We start from the raw sequence: 22,180 nt of genomic DNA, 5'->3' as shown, positions 1-22,180 counted from the left end.
CACGCACCTTCTCCGCTCCTGGAACAGGAACAGCGACTAGCAGTGAGGCCCCTCCCTGGCAGCACTGTGTCTTCCCAGCCTGGGGATTTTCTGTCAGTTTTCCCCAGCAAATAATTAGCCCCTCCCTCCTCTGGAGCCTCTGCCTTTGGTAGGAGTTCTTATCCTCAGGCTATGCTCTGTCTGACTCCTAGGCCTGATAGGAGAGTAGGCCCCTTGGCTCTCACTGAGGACACCTGAGGTTTTAAGCAACCCCACCCCTCATGCCATCTGCCCCTAACAGCAGCCTCTACTAAGGAGGGGCCTGAACAACAGGAGATGGCAACTGTGAAGCACCCTCACCAAGGCTATGTCTACACTCACGGCTTCTTTCACAAGATGTTCTGCCATACTGCCATGTGTGAGCTGTGCCACTACACCACAGAAACACACTTTGCTAGTGGAACTTGGCTGACTGTTCTGTTCCCAGCCATTTCTAACACCCTGCTCTGCGGGGGAGGGGAATGCACCTTGTGAACACTCCACCTCTTGTTCTCAGGGAAGCGACTAACCCGAGCTGCCAGCTCCTCATTTCCTCACCAGCCCCTTGAGATTTGTAGCTCAAAGCTGGAGCTACTGTGGAAAGAGGTGAAGCTACAGAAGCTGACAGGGGACAATCAGCGGGCGGAGGGTTATTTTTTTTCTCCTCCCTGGGCTGATGTGGCTAGAACGGAGGAGAAGGAAATCCTCTTCCCTTTCCCTCAGAAGATGGAAATTGCAGTTGGTTCTCTCTTTGGTTCTACTAAAGCTGGAGCCCAGGACTACACTTTTTCTTTCTAAAACCCTGGTGAAAGCTGAGGGGGAATTGCTTGTAGACTGAGAAGTTGAGTTAAAGAAGGGGACTGCCCAGCATGGGGCTTGAACCCATGACCCTGAAATTAAAAGCTCTACCAACTGAGCTAGCCAGACTATGTGCAAAAAGCTTCCTAATATCCCATCACAGCATAACAGGAGCCAAGTGTTCTCCACCGCCTGACACAAGGCTCTTTCTTGCCCCTAACATGGATTTCTGCTCTGTGGAGAGGTTTGAACTTGAACTCCACTCCCAACACACCCACGGTATGTCTACACTAAAAAGATAGTTCGAACTAACAGACGTTAGTTCGAGCTAACTTTCGTAGGTGCTACACTAGCGCTCCGTTAGTTCGAATTTAATTTGAACTAATGGAGCGCTTAGTTTGAACTAGGTAATCCTCATTCCACGAGGATTAAGCCTACTTCAAATTTACTAGTTCGAATTAAGGGCTGTGTAGACCCTTAATTCGAACTAGTGGGAGGCTAGCCCTCCCCAGGTTTCCCTGGTGGCCACTCTGGCCAACACCAGGGAAACTCGTCTGCCCCCCTCCCGGCCCCGGACCCGGACCCCTTAAAGGGGCACAGGCTGGCTACGGTGCCCGTGCCAGGTGCAAGCCTGCCAGCACCCAGCCAGCAGACCCTGCACCTGGCACGGATCAAGCCACCCACCCGATGCCCCCCAGCCCTCCCCCTCTTCCCGGGACCAGGCTGGCGGCTCCCGGGAGCTTGCCCGAGACCGCAAGAGGCAGGCACCCACCTGGGCTAGTGCGGACATCGTGGACCTCGTCCACAATATCCGCACTAGGCACAGGAAAGTGGCCGGCTAGGGCAGGAGAGCTGCCAGCCTGGCCACCCAGGAGCAGGTGTGCATGAAAATCAAGGGGGTCCACTGAGACCCACGACCCTGAGCCCTGAGCTTACAATGACCGTACTGGGTCAGACCAAAGGTCCATCTAGCCCAGTAGCCTGTCTGCCGACAGTGGCCAACCCTACGGACCCTGGAGGGAATGGACCGAAGACAGTGACCAAGCCATTTGTCTCGTGCCATCCCTCTCCAGCCTTCCACAAACCTTGGGCAGGGACACCACTCCTACCCCCTGGCTAATAGCACTCCATGGACCCAACCTCCATGACTTGATCTCACTTCCCTTTCAACTCTGTTCTAGTTGTAGCCTTCACAGCCTCCTGCAGCAAGGAGTTCCACAGGTTGACTCTTCGCTTTGCAGGGTCTCTGGGCACTGACACCCCCAGGGTATCACAAGGGCACTTGGCGCTGGCTCGCCTGTCCTAGCAATTGCAGTCAGAGCCCTGCCTTGCCAGTGTCAGGCACAGCAGCCTCTCAGGGGTTAGGTTGGAGTTCCCAGGCTGGGGCCGGGCCTCCTTCAGTTTGGTCCCTTCCTCAGGCCACAAAACTGACAACAGAGAATTCCTTTGCCCCGCAGCAATCTTTGTTGGCCAAAGGGTTAGCAACCGAATATTTGCCCAAGTTTAACTGCAGCAGCAGAAGTCACTGTTAAGTGTGTTTCTGTGGTGTAGTGATTATCACATTTGCCTAACACGCAAAAAGTCCTTGCTTCACAGCCAGGCAGAAACACAGGGTCTCCTCTTATTGCGGTTCCCCTGCGTGCCCACAAGGCAGTTCCAGGGCCTGCCCCCTGGTGTAGGGATGGGTGGCATGTGTGCTGGCTTTCAGGAGCATGTGGTTAGGCTGAGATTGGAGGAGGCAGGGCTGGGGCTGAGACATCTCAGAGATGCCGTGCCTGAGACCAGGTGGTTGTGGCCACACAGTCCAGGTTCCACTCTGGAAGTGCCACTATATTGGCTGTTCACCTTCAGGGTACTGTGGCTGGTGCTTTTGCCACACGGGGACAGAAAACTACATAATGTCCCACCTCATGAACCCCAGTCACCCCATTCCCCTTGCTTTCTTCCCACCCAGCACCTCCCGCTTCCTTTGACACCCTCCCTTCTTCCTGCTCCCCCACCCTGCTCCTTCATCCATGTTCCTTCTGCACCCTTTCTCCTGGCCACACACAGCTCCTTGGTGCTTCTCAAGCCAGGCCCTGCAAGGAGCCACCAAGACAGGAACCAGCCCTTGGAGCTCAGCTTGCACCGGATCTGGTAGTTTCCCAGCACATCTCACCTGAGAAGAGGTGACTTGTTCTCCTTCCTTCTGACCTTACGTCTCCGTTCCCTTCAAAGGTCTCTGCTGCCTCGAGACCCGTCTCCTCAGGGCGCTCCCCTCTGCCACTGGGCTGGGAGCGGAAGACTCCACAGTCTCTGCACTTGGGCTGAGAAGTCTCACTGGGACTCGTCTGTTGATGGCGTTAGTCAGCCCGATGGCCAACTGGATCCATTCCGTAGCGCTGCCTGAGAGGGAGCTTTACAAGTGCCCAGTGTCCATTGGTATTTTCTGGTGCTCTGTGTAGGGGTTGGGCTTGGCCATCTTTTCCACAGGAAATGCCTCTTCTTTGGAACAGCAGCTCCCAGGAGTTCATGGAATTTCTTCTTCTCAGCTTGGGAAAGGGACGACTCAGGGGCGATGGGACAGAGTTTTATGTAATGATGACAGGGGTGCAGAAAGCAAATAGCATTTTTTTTTCTCCTACTCAAGTTACTGGGTGAGAGAATGAAACTGGTAAGTAACCAAATTAAAAATTAACTAAAAGGAAGCATTTTTGTGCCCAGTGGAACTGCTTGCCACAGGATCTTGTGAAGGTATAGTCTACATGAAGGTCCAAATAAGAACTGGATAATTTAATGCAGGAAAGGTCAATCAATGGCATTTAACCAGGATGGACAGCGCAGGTGTCCCTAGCTGGTGTATTCTAGAAGCTAGGAATGGGCGACAGGAGGCATCACTTAATTGTCTGTTCTGAGGATTCCCACTGGGCAATGAAATTGTCTGCTGTTGTGAGACAGGGTCCTAGGCTAGTTGGGCAGCTGACTTGGCCCAGAAAGCTGAGGGGCTGCAAAAGCCCCTTGTGTTGTCACTGCCACACCCACCCCAGGGCTAATGTCCTGCCCCAGGCAGCCCCTTTGCATGGCTGAGCTGCTCCCAGGGGTGAAAGTTTTTGTTCGTGTCCCCTCTGGGCAATGGAAAATGGACCCATGTCCTGAAGGGGACAGAAAGTGGCCTATGAAAGGCTAATGTAGGTAAGGAAAGAAATGCATTCACGTGTCCCTGATGGTCTAGTGGGTAGGATTTGGCTTGCATGGCTGAGCTGCTCCCAGGGGTGAAAGTGACACATTTCTTACCGGGACTGTTCTACTGGGCACCACCCCTTGGGCAGGGGGAGGCTCAAGGCAGAAACAAGGGGGGTTTCAGTGAAGCTACATGTGAATGGATCCATCTAGCAACCACTGCCAACCACACGCACAGGGGGAGGTTTTTGTGCAAGCACAACATGCAGTGGAGACATACAGGGGGGCAGGCGAGCTGACAGGCAGGCGGGAAGGCAATTACATGTGGTGCCAAAGTAGCTCAGTGGGGACATACTGGGAGAGAAGTGGCAGGCTCAGAACAGCCAATGTGTCAGCTGCTAAAGTAGCTCAGTGGGGTGAGTGTTAGACTCAAGATTTGAAGGTTCCCTGGTTCAATCTCAGGCTTTGTGAAAAGTTCTTGTTCTTGATGCTTATCCCTTCTTTGGCTCCTCTGAGAAGAGCCCAGCTGTGCCTCCTGGAAGCCAGGAGCCGGCAAATCCTTCCTCTCCTCTGCCAGGGAAGGAAGAAGGAGCTCTCCTTAGAGCAGAATCAAGCCAGCCCCCTCAGAACACCTGCCCTTGCTCTGCCAGCTGACCTATTGAAGCTCCTTTCTCACTGCTGCTTTGTCCATCCTGGCAGGAACAATATCCGGGACTCACCCAATCAAGCCAGGTGCCCAGTAACCCCAGACAGACGTGCACATCCACAGCTGGCAGCAGCTGTTGTGGGACTCTGCAAATCCACCACTAGACCTGAGTCCCCACATGCCAGGCAGCCCAAGGGAGGGCTCTGGGGTCTCAAGCAAACAGAGTCCCAGGCAGGGGGGAGGAGGGTCTCAGCAAACTGGGCTCTCAGAGCACTGGGGGAGTTTGGGGTCTCCGGAGGGGTGAAGCATCAAACCAGCCCCCTCCAGTGGGGCCCGTGAGTGTTGTAGAATCTGGGCCCCTGCAACTTGGCAACAGCAAACAAAAGGTCTGGGGACCACACAGAGACCCCGCTGGGCTGAGCAGGAAGTGGCTGGGACTTTGCTTTGTCTTTACCTGTGGGCTTGGCTGTCTGCAGCCTGGAAACCTCCTGGCTCCTCAGACCACTGGCCTGGATGGAGCGTTACAGACGTCGGAATAATGGAATTGCTGTGTAGATGCTTCCATTGTTATTGCAGTATAATGGCCGTTATTCCCAAGGAACGCTGCTGTGTAGATGCAGCCTCAGAGAAATCCTAAGCAAGAGCTTCTACAATGGCAGGGGAGACCCACATCTCCATTCAGAGACCAGAGCACCCCACTGAGGGATGGTTTGAGTCTGGCGCCTTAGACCACTCGGCCATCCTGACACAACTGAAGTTTTCTTATATGTGTGTGTTGCTCGGTGAGGCCAAGGGGGCCCCTCTCTTTCCCCATCTAACAGCTGCTCTGCAGCACAGCTGGGTTTATCCACTCTCACCCTCACTCTCCGTTGTGAGGTGTTTTGCAGTGAGCTGACAAGAAGGCTATGTCTACACTTGCGGCTTCTTGCACGAGTAATACGCAAATGAGGCTAAACGTGGAATATCGCCGAGCCTCATTTGCATAGTTTATGAGCCACCATATTTGCTGAAGAAGCTCTTGTGCCAGAAGGAGCTGTCTACACTGCCCCTTCTAGCGCAACGAAAACCCTCCTGCAGAATGCCGTTTCGCTGATTATTTTCAGGACATCACAAGGGCCTTTTGCAGCCCCTCAGCTTATTGGCCTAAAGGAGGTTGGGAGGCGATGACCTCACAAAGAATCCATGACAATGGCCAGGTGGGACAGGCAGCAGGGCAGGGGCCATCTCAGAGCCCCCCCCCCCCCCCCTCCCCCGGCTTTTCTTCAGGGAGTCTCCTTCTTGAGATCTGCCCTTGAGGCCAGAGAGAGAATGAGGGTCCCAAGCACGAGTGTGAGGAGGAGCCTCATTGGATCCATCTCCTTTCCCTCAACTAACTGACCTGGAAGACAGACGTCCCTGTGGAGAAGGGCAGAGTCACCAAGAGATTTAGCACTTGCATAGCAGGGGAATTAGCTCAAGTGGTAGAGCGCTCAGCATGTGAGAAGCAGTGGGATCCTTACCTACATTCTCCAATAATGTGTGGTCCCTATTTTTTTCACAAGCAGAGCCATCCAGAGGGCCAAGAGCCTCCAGTGGCCCCTCTCTGATTCTACTCACGCACCCCAAAAGCCAGCCACAGCTTAGTTCCAAATCAGTAAATCTTATTGCACAAGGGATAACACCTCTTCCGAAATAGCTATTTTGAAATAGTGGTAGTGTGGATGCTCCACTACTGCTATTTCAAAATAGTTCCTGCCCAGGGCTATTCAAAGTCATTCTCCCCAGTGCCTCCTGGGGCTCTAAGTCGAGGTAGAGCGTCCAGTGGTGGCTTCTTGTGCAACAACTCTTTTGCGGAATAGTTCTTGTGCAAAAGGTCTTGCACAAGAGAGCGTTCACACTGCCATGTGCTTTTGTGCAAAAGATGTGCTTTTCCGCAAGAGCATCCATAGCAGTGTGGACGCTCCCTTGCGCAAGAAAGCGCTGACGGCCACTTCAGATACGGGCTTCTTGCGCAAGAAATTAATGTTGCCTGTTGACACTGCCCTCTTGTGGAAGAGCTCTTGCACAAGAGGGTTTATTCCTCGTGGGGAGAGGAATAACTCTTCCGGAAGAAGAACTGTTTTCTGATGCTGTACTGTAAATTTACTTGCGGAAGAACATGAGTGCAGTATAAATGCTCTGCAAGTTTTTGTGCAAAAAGCCTGCAGTGTAGACGTAACCCCCGAGATGGATTGCAGCAGAAATCTCTACCTGAGTGAAGACAGGGCCTAATGGTGCAATTAGTTAGATGTCGACACTAACAGCCCCACTCCTGGTAACTAAGGGTGTGTCTAGAGTGGACTTTTGTCGACAAAACTATACCTGCGTCTACACTACCACTGAGTTCTGTCGACATAACGTCGACAGAACTCAGCAGTTTTGTCGACGCTGGTAAACCTCATTTTACGAGGCATAACGCCTTTTGTTGACAGAGTTCTGTCGACAGAAGGTGTTATTGCATCTAGGGTTGTGTCTAGACTACAGGGTTTTGTCGACAAAGCGGCTTGCTTTGTCGACAGAACTGAATGTAGTCTAGACACTCTTTGTCGACAGAAGCTTTGTCGACAGTACCTGTCGACAAAAGCCTGTCGTCTAGACGTACCCTTAGAGAGGCCCTTGTTGCCATAGGAAGGGGTATGGCCAAAACACAGGCCTCGCTATGAGCAGCATTTGAACCTGCACAGGGAAACCCTATTAGATTTCGAGTGCAACGCCTTAACCACTCGGCCATCACAGCTGCATGCATTGGGGAACCAGGGAAACTGGTAAATAATCCCAGTGCACAGTCCTAACATCACCTGCCATAGGATTCACACAGCAAACCATTTCAACAGCTCTGCAGAGGAGTTCTGGCTGTTGTCGTCTTAGGCTGCCTTGGAGGTGAGTTCTGCTTCAAGGTCTTCTCTCCTCCTTCTTGGTCTTCCTTTCCCTTTTTCTTCCTCTTCTCTTCTCCCCTTTTTCTTCTTCTTGCTGGTCTCCTTCTTGGACCCCAGTTTATATAGAGAAACTCAATACTGCTTAATTCTTCCTTAACCAATTATTTTAGTATAATTTCACTAATCAAATATAACAGAATTACCTAACCAATCATACCCCACCACCTTAGTTGATTTACACATAGCAAAATCAATTATACAGCAGACAGAAACAGATCCAAACCAGACTATCACACAGACAAACAATAGGAAAGTGAGGACAAGAATCATAGAATACCCATTGCACAAACACAACTATTGGTAAGCAGTCTTGCCAGACAAAATGCTGTTAAGTTTTCTCTACTCACCGTGAGATCTGTTTCCTGCCTGGTGACAGTGGGTGCCCCTAGGATAAGACACCTCCCTCCACTCCCCAGCCATGTGTAACACTATTTAAATGTCATATAGCTGGAATATGAGCATGTGACTCCAGGCTTTACAACTAATTGCTACTGCTCTTCCATCTGGCTGCAGAAGGCTTCAGTTTAGACCTACTGAATACCTACAGGCCTTCCAATAGGGTTACAGAAAAACCACAGTGCTACATAGGACCTTTCCAGGCCAAAGATAGCGGGATCCACAAGCACAGACAAATGTAATTTGTCTCATTTTTGTGTAATTCCCCTTTTTAAAATTAAATGCCAGAGTGCTGGACTGCTGAAGTGTTCTTCCCACCACAACAATGTTAAATGTCATTATGTTATGGTCACTATTCCCAAGCGGTCCTGTAACGGTTATCTCCTGGACCTGATCCTGCGCTCCACTCAGGACTAAATCGAGAATTGCTTCTCCCCTTGTGGGTTCTTGTAGCAGCTTCTCCAAGAAGCAGTCATTTAAACCATTGAGAAATTTTATCTTAGCTTCTCTTCCTGAGGTAGACACATATCCAGTCAATATGGGGATAATTAAAATCCCCCATTAGTATAGACTTCTTTATTTTGGTAGCCTCTCTAATCTCCCTCCACATTTCAATGTCAGTATCGCTGTCCTGGTCAGGTGCTCGATAATATATCCCTACTGTTAATTTCTTATTATTGGAGCATGCAATTACTATCCATAGAGATTCTATTGAATCTATTGCTTCATTTAATATTTTTATTTCATTTGATTCTACATTATCTTTCACATACAGTGCCACTCCACCAGCAACCCTGCCTGCTCTATCCTTCCAATATATTTTATACCCCGGTATGATTGTGTCCCACAGATTTTCCTCATTCCACCAGGTTTCAGTCATGCCTATTATGTCAATCTCCTCCTTTAATATGAGGTACTCTAGTTCACCCATCTTATTAGTCAGACTCCTAGCATTTGTGTAGCAGCACTTTAAAAATTTGCCACTGCTTATTTGTCTGCCCTTCCCTGATGCATTGGATTCCTTTGTATGTGGTTGTTTGTCTACTCTGGCCCATGGTTTGTCCTCTCCCCTCCTTTCTTTCTGACTACAGCTTAGAGAATCTCTATCAATGGATTCTCCTCTAAGAGAAGTCACCATCCGATTTACATGCATCTCCGCACCAATCGGCTTTCCCCCATCTCTTAGTTTAAAAACTGCTCTACGGCCTTTTTAATGTTTAATGCCAGCAGTCTGGTTCCACCCTGGTTTAGATGGAGCCCATCCTTCCTGTATAGGCTCCCCCTCTCCCAAAAGTGTCTCCAGTTCCTAATAAATCCAAACCCCTCTTCCCTACACAATCGTCTCATCCCTGCATTGAGACTCTGAAGCCCTGCCTCCCTACCTGGCCCTACTCATGGAATATATATCTATCCAGTAACAAACTCCTATAACTCCCAGAATCATGAAAATGACAAATCTTGTACCAAACAATTCAATCATGGGGATTATTAAGTCCTTTTTCCTTCGTGATCGTAAGTTATATCGTGGAGGCTCTTTCTGTAGAATGTGTAACTGATTCTGCTGCAACTGGAGGTGCAGTAGCTGAGAACTGATGTAGATCAGCTGGAGGAGGTACCTTTTTGCAGTGCAATGCATGTACCCAGCTCTGGAGTCCTTCACATTTTACAGCAGTGTGAGTGGGACTTGGTAAGACCCTTTCCAGTGAGGTTGGAGGGCATTTTTCCACTGGTGTGACTTGATGTAGACCCAGTCTCCAGGCTCTAAAGGATGACATGGCTCCGATGCAGGTACAAGAAGGGCTTTCTTGGCATGAGTGTGAATAGACCCTACACATTTCATTAAGGCTTTACAGTAACTTAACATAACATCATTTATTATATGTAGATCAAATTGATGCGGGGCTCTAGGCAGAGTGTGTAATAATCTCATAGGTCTACCGGTTAAAATTTTGTGGGGAGATAACCCATGTTTCCTATTCCCTGTACCCTGATATACATTAAGGCCAAAGGTAATGCATCTGGCCAATTAAGGTCAGAGTTCTCACAGATTTTAGCTAATTTGCTCTTTAGGTCAGAGTTTTTTCTTTCTACCGCTCCACTGGACTGTGGATGGTACGCACAGTGTCAATGCTGTTGGATTCCTAGAGCAGCACATACCTTTTGAACTACTTGTCCTGTGAAATGAGTTCCCCGGTTACTGTCTAAAGAAAGAGGCACTCCGAACCGGGGGATTACTTCTCTGAGGAGTTTCTTGGCAACCATAGTAGCATCAGCATGTTTATAAGGATAAGCTTCTACCCATCCCGAAAACATATTAATGATTACAAGAAGGTACTCATATCCACAAGATGTAGGCATTTGTACAAAATCCATTTGTAAATTCACAAAGGGTCCCCATAGTGGGGGGGGGAGGGTGCTGCAATTTTAGTTTTTACCCTTTGTCCAATGTTATGAGCTAAACAGAAGAGGGTACGTCTAGACTACATGCCTCTGTCGCCAGAGGCATGTAGATTAGGCTACCCGACAGAGTAAAATGAAGCGGCGATTTAAATAATCGCCGCTTCATTTAAATTTACATGGCTGCCGCGCTGAGCCGACAAACAGCTCATCCCAGGAGGCATACCTGGGTTGTCGACAGCTCCCTTTGATGTCGGCAGGGGAGCGTCCAGACTATCGCGGTGAGCCGACAAACAGCTGATCAGCTGTTTGTCGGCTCAGCGCGGCAGCCATGTAAATTTAAATGAAGCGGCGATTATTTAAATCGCCGCTTCATTTTACTCTGTCGGGTAGCCTAATCTACATGCCTCTGGCGACAGAGGCATGTAGTCTAGACGTACCCAGATAGAGCAAGTACTGCAGTACTGTGCCGCCACAGCAGGGAAATGTGGGGCGAACCAATCCTGCTGCACCGCTGCAGTCATCCCCCCTGTGCTCGTGTAGGCCACCGAGTGGGGCACACGAGCAAAGTAGAGCAGGAGGGTTTAAGGCACAACCAGGTGGCCGGAGCAAGTCGGGGTGCAACAAGAAGCCCCGCCGCAGCCAGTCTGCTTTTTCAGTCTCAGGTGCCTTGCCTCATAGCCCAGCCAGGTCAGTGAGGGACGCCTACATTGGCTGGGCTACAGAAGGGCAGACAAGAACATGTTTAGGAGTCCGAGGGCCAGAAAGGGCCGCATTCTTTGCTGATTGATCAGCAAAGGCATTTTTATAGGTAACTTCGTCAGAAGGGGCCAAGTGTGCTTGACACTTGACAATAGACAAGGAGGAGGGTAAAGGAAAGCACAAAGAAGTACATTTACATAACAGCTATTGTAGATGGGGAAACCAGAGAAGTTAAGGAAGCCACGTTGCTTTGACAACTGTCTACAATTATGGACAACACCAAAGGCATATTGGGAGTCAGTATAAATATCGGCAGACAGTCCTTTAACTAAAATACAGGTGAGAGTTAGTGCAGTCAAGAGAACAAGGGAATCTTATTTACAAGCTTTAAAGGTAAGAAAGGTGAGCAAAAGATCATTTAATTTAATGATTTTTAAAGCCTTTTAAGGTGTCCAGCACCAATGAATAGCAGGGCAAGTGGCCATTATTGCAGTGGTGGGGTTACTAGTTTCCTCATTGTATTTAAATATTTTGATGTCTCACTTGCCCATGTTGTGTTACTTAGAGATTCTTTGTCATCTCTGGATAAACCACTTTTATAATTAGTGTGCAAGTTGCAAAAGCTAAATATTTCTTTAGTATGGCAATTTAAGCAAAGCAAATCCAGAGGAAGGGATTGGTACCCCACTTTCAATATTCCTTTTCACAGTGCAAATTTTGTTGTTTTCCTTCAGCTCCGTAAGAGTAGCAGGAGCAGTGGAGACATTGTTACATTCTTTTAGCTTAAACAATTTTTACACTATTATTTTTTACTAAATTTTGAGTTGCCAATTGATTGGGCCCAATTATTAAATTTGTTTTGTTTAATGTTACAGTTTTGCTTTACTTAAAATATTTTTTATTTAAAAACAATATTCTATACACATTTGCAAAACATTAAAACAACACAAAACACCACAAAAACAACATTATGTCATGACAAAGAACCATGGTTGTTGCTTGTTTTTTAACCTGGTACCAGCGCGCTTTGATGTTCTGAAAGACAAAGATAATATTTCTACCACCATGGGGGTGGCACATTATATTTTAGAATACTTTACAGATGTCTTTGCTAATTTTGATTAGCCTGTTGTTACTCAATGGTATGCTTCTGTTTTGCACACCAGTTTTAAAGGGTTTGAGTGGATTACTTTATTGTTCAATTATTAAGTTAAAGGTGGCATGTTTTAGTTTCTCTCTTGTACTGCTGATTAGGGTTTTTAACGTGTGAAGCTTCAAATTATTGTGATGAGAGAATTTACTGCTAGAAACTCTTTTTTTAAAAACAAGGCATTTGCTAGTTACTATTCCAGCAATCAAAAAGATTCTTTTTTCTGGAAAAGAATCATATACAATGTTACAGCGGGCCACACATTCTTCTGAAATAAACAGGCAGTTTGTTATTCATACAACCTTGGATCTGAAAGCAAGCCAAAAGTGTATGATTTGTTTTCTTAGAGAGCAAATTTAACCTTTAAGGGTGCAGCTTTTATAAATGTACAATGTATACATTCCATTCTTTTATGCAGTTACCCAGTTAAGTGTTAATAGAATTTATCTTTTTTTTAGTAGATTTAACAAAGTGTCTGTGGCCAAATGTTTAAATTTGATTGTTTTAAAAGATTTCAAGTGACTTTTTCATTTTTGGGGGGAGTCCTTTAGACTCCTTACCCGGGATTTATTTAAGCGCTTGGACATTTTCTTATACCACTGTAGATTGGATTTTAAGGAATAGCCAATTTTTCTTGATTTGTTTTAAATGTAATTTAAGATTTTAAAATTTTTTTTTGTTTTTTGCGAGTCTTTTAGACTCCTAATTTGAGATTCACTTTTCCTTTTGGACACCTCCTCATACCCCAGGTTCAATGGGATGCCTTTTTCAATTGCTATCTTAGATCCTCTGGATTCCAAGGCACCCTTCAAGTGCACTATTTTACCTATATTAAAAGTACCTTTCACCAGAAATTGTCTAGATGAATCATTTTATGTGTACACATCCCACTTATCCAGAAACTGGCAAGTTTTAGGAGAGCAATGTACATACATATAGTATGCTGGAGTCCCTTTAAGGGGGAACGAGAATCTCCTTTGACTGACCAGTACCTATTACCTCATTTACACAGGGAAACACAGGTACACTAGTGGGGAAGTCTGCACTGTCCAGGCATCATCCCATGATTTCTGTCATTGAGGTGATCCTGACCCATCACTACCCAGGCATCATCCCATGATTTCTGTTGCCAAGGTGATCCTGATCCCCCGGTAATGGGATGTAGCCAGAGACAGGGAGGGGTAAATGGGGTGAGTCACCACTGAGAACTCATACCATTCGAGACTTGTATGACATTCGAGACGAGTTCGGATTGCGTGCCGCGCGCCTACACGCGGCATGGACTAGCTAGTTCAGATTAGGCTTCCTAATGTACAGCTAGTTCGGAAAAGGAAGCCTAATCCGAACTAGCTAGTCCATGCCGCGTGTAGGCGCGCAGCACGCAGTCTGAACTAGCCAGCATTTAAAAATGGCGCCAGCCAGCATCATGCAGATGAAGCCCGGGAAATTCAAATCCCAGGCTTCATTTGCAACTCCGAATGACTACATTACCCCCCCTAGTTCGAACTAGGGGGGTAGTGTAGACATACCCCCTTAGGGCCTGTTCCATACTATGGCAGGACAGGAACACACTGCTCATAAGGGGAGAGCTCTAAGACTTTCAGGACTGACAGACGCCTCTAGCCAGGACTCATATTTGAGCTGACAAATGTCAGGTCTCTAGGGCTGAGAGGGAAAGGATCCAGCAGAGGTCTAAAGCCACAAAGCTCTTGGCTGGGGGATGGACTTGCCCTGCTCTTGGGCTTAGATGCTCTACTTGAGCCAGAAGGAGGCAGAGAAATTGTCTGATCAGGAAAATGAATCCCTGGCTGGCCACTTCAAGCCCTGCCTGTGGTCTGCACTCCTGATCCTGACTGACAGTGCCATGGTGGGCCCTGTCAGCTGCCCACAATAGCGGTCAGTCCTACAGACAGCCAGGGCAATGCCGGCCTGTTCCTGTGGACAGCCAAGGTGGAGACAGGATGGGCTGCTTCTCTGCTGCTTGTGGATGCTCCTGCAGCTCAGCTCCCCTTCTGCAGCCTTAGTTCTACTCTGCCAGCAACAGCAGCCCTCCTCTTGTGGCCAATCAGGCCTGCCATTTGGTGCCTCTCTGGCTTGCACAGAATCTACCAGAGGCAGGGAAGGACTCTGAGTTGGTGCCTTCCTTCCAGGAGCTCAGCCCAATAGCACAAAGGGACCCTGCAGATGCTAAGAGCAGCTGCACCAAGCCTCACAACTCTAGTCCCTACCGTTCCTGCCTGGGCCCTTCCACTGACACTCCGGCGAAGGCACAACATGAGCAAGATGGTGGGAACCACAATGAGATCTTGGCTGTGGGAAGAGAAGGACCACTATTATGTCACTAAACCTCCTCTCACACAGGAGCCAGGATTACTGGGGCAGATACTGCTGATACTGGGGGTTCGGGTAATGAAGGACTCTGAACCAAACCCAACCCAACTGCTCCAGAACCCACCCAGCTTCTCTTAACCAAGGGGACAGGAATCCTCACCCAGCCAGCTCACAGCCTCGTAATTCTCCTGCATCTCATCCCTGTAGAGGGCTCTCTGGCCTGGGTCCAGCAGAGCCCATTACTCCTCAGAGAAATACACAGCCACCTCCTTGAAGCTCACCGGCTCTGCCACGGCCATTTCCTGTCCCTGGCTCTGCAGGCCAGGGGCTGAGCTGGAGTCAGACATGGGTGTTCTGCAGCCTGTCGGGGAGAAGGAGAATCGGAGACATTTCAAAAAGGGCTTTAATCATTTCCATACCAAAATTTACTCACACCAAAATAATTATACTCACCAGGAGACATTAAATTGCTGGGGGAATATTATCAATGTCTCCCTTGGTCACAGACCTTTGTTTGGCATTAGTAATGCCTCTATTGTCTCCTTAAACTTTAGTCAGTATCCAGAGAGCAGCGCCCTGGTACAACAATTCTCTCTTCATAGTTCCCAGCACCAGACACATCTACAACCCCACACTGGTATATAACAATAGCCTGCTACCTGGCCAGTGTGCTAGGGCAGACCTTTTTCGACCAGATCAGATCCTACAGGATCTGCTGTTCACTCTCCAGTGCTCCATCATTAATAGCAGCTATTGTGCTGTGTACCATGCCCCTAAAGAAAAGCCCATGGGAAGGGGGTGGTATAAGGGACCATATTCCCCTATCCTTAACAAAGAACCTGGACTATTTTTCATCTGTGGGGTAAAGGCTTAGAAATACCTGCCAGTGGGCTGGACAGGACGGTGTTCCCTAGGACATGCTGTGCGTGGAGGATTAACGGTACACCCACACATTGCAGCTCCAGGTATTACAAACCTTAGAAGCTTCCTGCATCGCTCCAAGAGGAAATTTACTATTAACCCTCTTGCGAAACGACCCATAGGTTTTCATCGATTTACCCGTGCATTTCTTCCTTGGTGTAGCAGAACTTGAACAAGCCATAGTAAATGTGTCAGGGCAACTAGAAATAGCTTTCAACCATACTGCAGATGCCCTAGGCCTGCTCAACTAGCAGATCCAATCAGTGGCCTGCTTTGCCCTGCAAAACAGGATAGCATTAGATGCAATTTTGGCTCAACAAGGAGGAGTCTGTGCTGTAATTAATCAGTCTTGCTGTTTCTATGTAAATCATTCAGGGCAGATTGAACAGGATGTGTCTGCCATAAAAGATGCAGTTAAAGTGTTACACGCTGTAACTAAAGATGGAGAAATCTCATGGCTAAGTTGCTTAGCCCAACAGCTGGGACTCTCCTTAACACCTTTCCTATATTCTATCATAACCACTGTTTTGATTATTTTGATTGTAATAATTGCCTTTTGTATAATATTGTGTGTTGTAAGATGCTTGGTTAATGCAGCCATTTCCTCTGCGTACATTCGATATACAGCGCTGGGAAAAGATCCCAGCCAATTCCTCGACCCCAAGCCCTCTAATCAGGACATTGGGTACTTTTAGATTCCTCTAAGGTGGGCAAGCGGTGCTGGCACACCACCATCTTGCATTCCTGGGACTGGTGTGTTGTATCAGGGGGTGGAATGTAGCCAGACAGGCCCCCCCGTCACATCCATCTTGTTTGCCCCTCTGAGGTGCCTGGAGAATGCAGGGCAGAGAGAAGCAATAAAATCAGCATAGCCTTTGAAGCCTTGATGCGAGGCCAGGATATGCCAGCTCATCTGACCCTGGAGAAGCTGAAAACATAGGTATGAGAAAGAACGATTAAGGCAATAAGCTGACCTCGAGGCTGTGAGAACTGCCCTGGCTGACAGCTATATTGATATGATATCACACAGTCGTCCCTGGGAGAGGAATCTCCCACTGAGAAAAGAATGCCCAGTTCTCCCAATTTAGTTCTCTCTCTTAAAGTGGAAATTTAGTTCACAACTCTCTTATAAGAACTGGTGTCACAAAGACGGACCAGCACCATCTGGCATCACAGATAAGAAAGAGAAATACGTGACCCCATGGGTATAAAGATGGGTCCAACAGCACACCCACTTTGAGCGTCAATCTACCATCTATCTGCTAGTCGGGTTAGGTGATTGACCTCCCGAAGTCCACGGGGATGCCCACCTCATATTTCGTCTTTCCGAGGAATTGAGGGACTGATCCTGGCCTGACACGCTGGGACCGAGTGATGCAGAAGGGGGTAAAAATTGTACCTGTATGTGTCCTTTTGTTTTAGTGCCTGCATAGAATAGAGCTCTTTAATGATTAAGCTGTCACTTGGTACCATTATTTGTATTTTCTATCTTCCTTCTTCCTGTGTAACCATAAAATCTGTATTTGCTAGCAGTTAAGAAATAGAGCAATAGCCATTGTAACCATATGATTTATAAGCTTCTTTAATAAACCTATAACTGCTTAAGCTGTAACCTGACTCCCACAGTTGCTGTAATAGAACCAAGCACAATTTAAAAGAACTTCAGCCGGTCATAAGGGACAGATATAGGAAGAGCTGGGGCATTTGGATTGTGTCACTTCCAGAGGACAGATCTGTAGGGACATCTCTCAGTCTTCCCTAGGCTGCCCACTGCGAAGGGATCCTGTATCCTAGCAGTTAAAATCTGAGATGTAATAAGATCTTTCTATAAAATCTGGGGCGTCTGTCAGCCTGTTGGCTGCCCTCGTCGAAGGGATCCCGATCCTAGCAGACTAAGACAAGGACGTTAAACTCCTCAGGGCACCTGTCAGTCTCCCCTAGACTGCCCACTGTGACGGGGCCTTGTTTCCCAGCAGTTGAAGACTCGGGTGTAACACACACACACACACACACACACACACACACACACACACACACACACACACACACTGCCCTGACCATCGGCTGACACAGGGGGAGAAGGGGAATTGGAGACATTTCAAAAAGGGCTTTAATCCCTTCTACGCCCCAATTCTGCCCAGGCTCTGTTGCTGGTGACACACATGCTGGACTCTGCAGTTTTGGGCAAACGCTGAGTCTAGATATTCCATAAACACCACACATGAGTTAGATCGGAAAGCCATATTTATGTTTCTCAATATCTGGCTTCATTTACATTACCTTGCCTGCAACAATGGGATTCAGTTCTCAGCACCTAATGTTTCTGCTAACAAGCCACATATTCATCTACCTGAACATGGAGATAGGTTTAATTGAATTTGGGCTGCAGTATTTATAATCCTTAGTCTTCATGCATTGATTTGCAGCCCAAACTTTGGTTCTCTCATCTGACAGACTTTATAAACTCTCTGCACAACAGTGAGGAAGTGAAGTTAATATGCGTATTCAGATGCATATTATTAAACACGTGTGCTGAGTGTTTGCAGGATAAGGCCTTAAAATTCATGAATTCATGGCGTCAGAAGCTATCCTTAGTCATGCAGTCTGTCCCCTCTGTGGCACAAGCCATTACACTTAGCTCAGGTACCCAGGCACAAAGCTCTGTTTCCCCACAGCATCTTTTCTAGAAAGTTACCCAGTGTTGATATGAAGACATCAAGAGACGGAGAACCCATCACTTCATTGCTCATTTGTTTCATTAGTGAATCCTCTTACCCATCAAATATTTGTGCCTCCGCTCTAGCCTGAAATTCTCCGGCTGCAGCTTTCATTATTGGCTCTCACTGAACTATATCCACTAGACCAGGGGTGAGCAATTCATTTTGAGGCGGGGGAGGAGAGGGGAGAACTCCAAGATTTTGGAAAGTGGTTGAGAGTTGCACTCTTCCAAGACATTAAGCAGGAAATACAGCGAATGAGATGGACACTGGAAGAAGGGAATTTTGGGTGACGGTTTGGGATGCAGGAGGGAAAGAGGGGTCTGGGAAGGAGTTTGGGTGAAGGAGACAGGTGTGATTTGGAGCACTGGATTAGCCAACTACTCATGAGATATTTAAAGAAAAGTTAGTTTAGAGAAGTGGCTGAGTGAACAAATAAGGGGCTGAGGGTTTCTAACCATGAAGAGCTTTTTGCATACTTGAATGCAGGAAGAGAATAAAGAGTTTGGGTATGTGAAGTGGGGGCAGGAGGGGGGGGGGTAGATAATTAGGAGGGGAAGAGAGAGGTTGGGGTGCCAGAGGCAGGCTTTAGCCAGGAGACTTACCTGAGTGACTCCCGAACAGCAGCCAAGCACCTCTCTGAGGCAGATAGAGAGCCTGCCCAACCCTCGCACAGGCTGCGGGGCCATGTGGGTGTGTGAATAACTATGAGCCGGAGGGGAGGGGGCACGGTGCTTCCTTTCCAGCCATAAACCAGCCAATGAGATTGTCCTGGGGGTGGAAGCAGTGCCGGTAGCCTTCCCACTTCACCTCCAGGCTCACCTTCGCTTTTAGTGGCTTGCAGGTGGGAAATGGCAAGCACGGAAGAAGCCCATGGGTCTCCAAGCATCAGTGGGCCAGATCCGATGGCCTGGAGAGCTAGATACGGCCCATGGGCTGTATTTTACCCAGGCCTGCACTAGACCGAAGAGCCCTTGGGGATCCAGCAGTTTCTCGCCATGAACAAACTGATACCATGGAAGCCAATCAGCTCTCAGCCTTTCAGCCTATTTATTGTTTGAAACCAACCCCATATTGAAACTGACTGAGCAGTGAAATCTGAGCCTGAAGGAGCTGTCCGTTTTGTGCTTTAACTTCACCCCTTTAGCATCACAGCACATAGATCAGTGATTCTCAAAGTGTCTGCAGGTCCCCATGCAGTGCCCCTGGGGCTCCTCACTGATCAGTGGGTGAGATTTAGGGCTGTGTGCACCATGGTCGCTGGGTTTGGTTGGTAACTTCAATGACAATCCCATGAAGATGTGTTTACTGGAATTTTCTCATTTAAAGAATCTCCACCTGCAAACTCACCCTGTCTGAAAGCTCCCAGGGATTTTCCTCTTGCTTTCTCCAGTGCCGAGGGCAGAGTGTCTGGAGGGGGAAGAGATAAGGGAGGTGAGATTCCAGGCTCTCCTCTTTATAATAATGTCCCCACACTGAACTCTTCATTTCACTTGTATCAGAGACCAGACAGAGACACACGCAACTGTTTAGTATGAAAAGGTCTGAAACCTTCCGTGTCCTCTCTCGCTTGGGCACCTCGCAGCAATGGAACCAACATCTCTGCAGCCTCATCCCCGCCCCAGGAGACACAAACTGAAAGTGAGATTTACTTTTCCCTCCTCATCTCTCCCACGTGGTTTTTCTGTAACTTACCACCTCTCATCATAACCTAGAGCTGCGCTGGGGGAACACGTTGTTATGACATTAACTTTACCTATTTTGATCCCTTGACACCAAGGGGAGACTCAGAGTTTGCAAACCCCTGGCTCTATTTGCAAGCAGTTGGATCTGTTTGCTCAGTGTCTCTAAGTAGAGCAGCATGATGGGGCCGTCATTCTCCATGTGGGAACTGAGGCAGGGGAAGGTTGGCTTCAGAGGCCAGATTCAATAGTTTCTAATACCTTTATTATTGAGTCTTGATGGCCAGTCCTTCACTCCTTGCCCTGGGCTGAATGTGCCCAGTGCCCAGCTGTGACAGACCCATATTCCAGCCCCACAGTCCTGAGGCAGCCAGTCCCCAGGGAGGTGACAGCTCTAGGAAATATCTGAAGTCAGACTGTGCCCCTGAATGGGGAATTCCAGAGTCTGATGTGCAAGGGCGAGACCCTCAGAATTAAGTGAGTCAGAGACATTTCTATCCAACATCTGGCTGTAGAGCCCTGGGGAGATGTGGTGCCAACATCAGCTCCAAGCTATTTCCCTGCGCTGTGCAGTATGACAGGAGCACGAGCCACCTACCTGCTCAAGCTGTTTCTGATGTCCTAGAGAAAAGAGACAGAAAAGAATCTCAGCTGCACTGGACACACACAGGGAAGGGATTTTGCAAACATGGGAAGAGAGGCCCTGCCCTGATCCCAGGGCCATGGTTCCCCTGAGCGAATGGGGCTTTGCCATCTCTAATAGGTCTGTGTCTGTGACTCTGCAAAGCACAACAGTCACTCGCATGGCAGCAATGCACACGCTGAGTTACACCCAGATCTGACGGCTGGACTTCAGCACTTGTTATTCAGGAGCCTCCCTTCCCTGTGTGGGGAGCTGGGACGTTTCTCCCTCAGTCTCACCTGCAGGAATTCACTCGTTGGCTTCTGACACTTCCCCTCCAGCTCACTGAGACGGGAAATCTGCGGGGAGAGTTTCTCGTCAGCGTCAGTCTGGAGCCTCCCAATCTGCTCATTTAGCTTCTCTAGCCGGGCCAGCAGGAGTCGCTCTTGTTCCTCCAGGAACTGCCGCAGCTGCTGAAACTCAGCCTAGTTCGAACTAGGGTGGTTAATGTAGTCATACGAACTTGCAAATTAAGCCCGGGATTTGAATATCCCGGGCTTCATTTGCATGTTGTCGGGTGCCTCCATTTTTTAAATGCTGGCTAGTCCGAACTCTGTGCCCGCGGCTACACATGGCACGGACTAGGTAGTTCGGATTAGGCTTCCTATTAGCCCTTCCCAGAGAGGAGAAGCCCTGGGGTGCCAATGCAGCTGGCGCCATCACAGAACCAGTCCCCTGGAAGCGGGGGGAGGGCGGGCTCAAAAGCTGCCCCAGGCTCTGTCCAGAACAGATGGAGGGTCCATGGATGCTACTACTGCCCAGACAGCTCTTACTGGGGCAGTTGGGGGGAGCCTCAGACTCTTACTCTGCCCTAGGTGGGGGTGGGGACATGGGATGGGGCTGCTCATGGGCCCCTCACCAATGTTCCCTGTAAGCTGAGTGCTTGGGCAGCCATTCAGGAGCAATTCAGGTGCTGCCCAGTTGATTAGCAGAGTCCCCACAGCCAGCTGCCTGGGTTTGAGTGGTGCACATCTCACCTGCCTTAGTGCATAGAACAATATTTATTCCACACATATATGAAAACAAATTTGAGGAAACCCTGCCCCTGCCCTAGCAGGACAGCCTGAGTGACAGAGACCTGCTCCCTCCCCAACCCCACAACACTCTGGTTTCTGCCCATCCCAAAGGAGCGTTTGCCCCAAGTCACTGGCTGAAAACAAACCCAGCGCCTGCAGCCAGTCCTATGGCACCGTCACAAATGATTTACTGGCCCAGAGAAGGGAATGAGAGTTACTGACAGGGCAGTTCTTTCTGCCCTGGCTCCTCCTTCCCTCCCCCAGAGCTCACACTGATAAGAGGGTTTGGGGCCAGCTCCTCTTCAAGGCCAGGTGGAGGAGGGGAGCAGCCAACAGAGTCTTATGCTCCAGGCTAGCTTGTCTGGTGTCTGGAGCTCCCTGTGCCAGGCAGGAGATGCCCCCTCCCCCGCCCTCTGGACACACCAGGGTCTCTCACTTGGCTCTGCCCCTCTCCTGGCCTTGGGCTGCTCCTGGTGTCACAACAAACCCTTGTCCAGCGCCACAGTCACAGCCAGTCCCAGGGGGTCAGCACCGGCAGACACCCCCCAGCATTTCCCAGAGTCCTGCCTCTGCCCCCATCTCTGCCAGTCCAAGGCCTGTTTTAACCACAT

General features: G+C 48.8%; 1 non-coding gene across 1 annotated transcript; it reads right to left on the bottom strand.

Moving 5' to 3' along the window:
- Window positions 1-7,294: 7,294 nt before the first annotated feature.
- Window positions 7,295-7,376, bottom strand: TRNAL-CAA (transfer RNA leucine (anticodon CAA)). Its single transcript has one exon. It is a non-coding gene; the product is annotated as a tRNA-Ser (tRNA).
- Between the last annotated feature and the right edge of the window lie 14,804 nt (window positions 7,377-22,180).

Source organism: Pelodiscus sinensis, chromosome 31, assembly GCF_049634645.1.
Source record: "Pelodiscus sinensis isolate JC-2024 chromosome 31, ASM4963464v1, whole genome shotgun sequence".
Classification (NCBI taxonomy): Eukaryota; Metazoa; Chordata; order Testudines; family Trionychidae; genus Pelodiscus; species Pelodiscus sinensis.
This window is presented reverse-complemented; position numbering and strand designations above follow the sequence as displayed.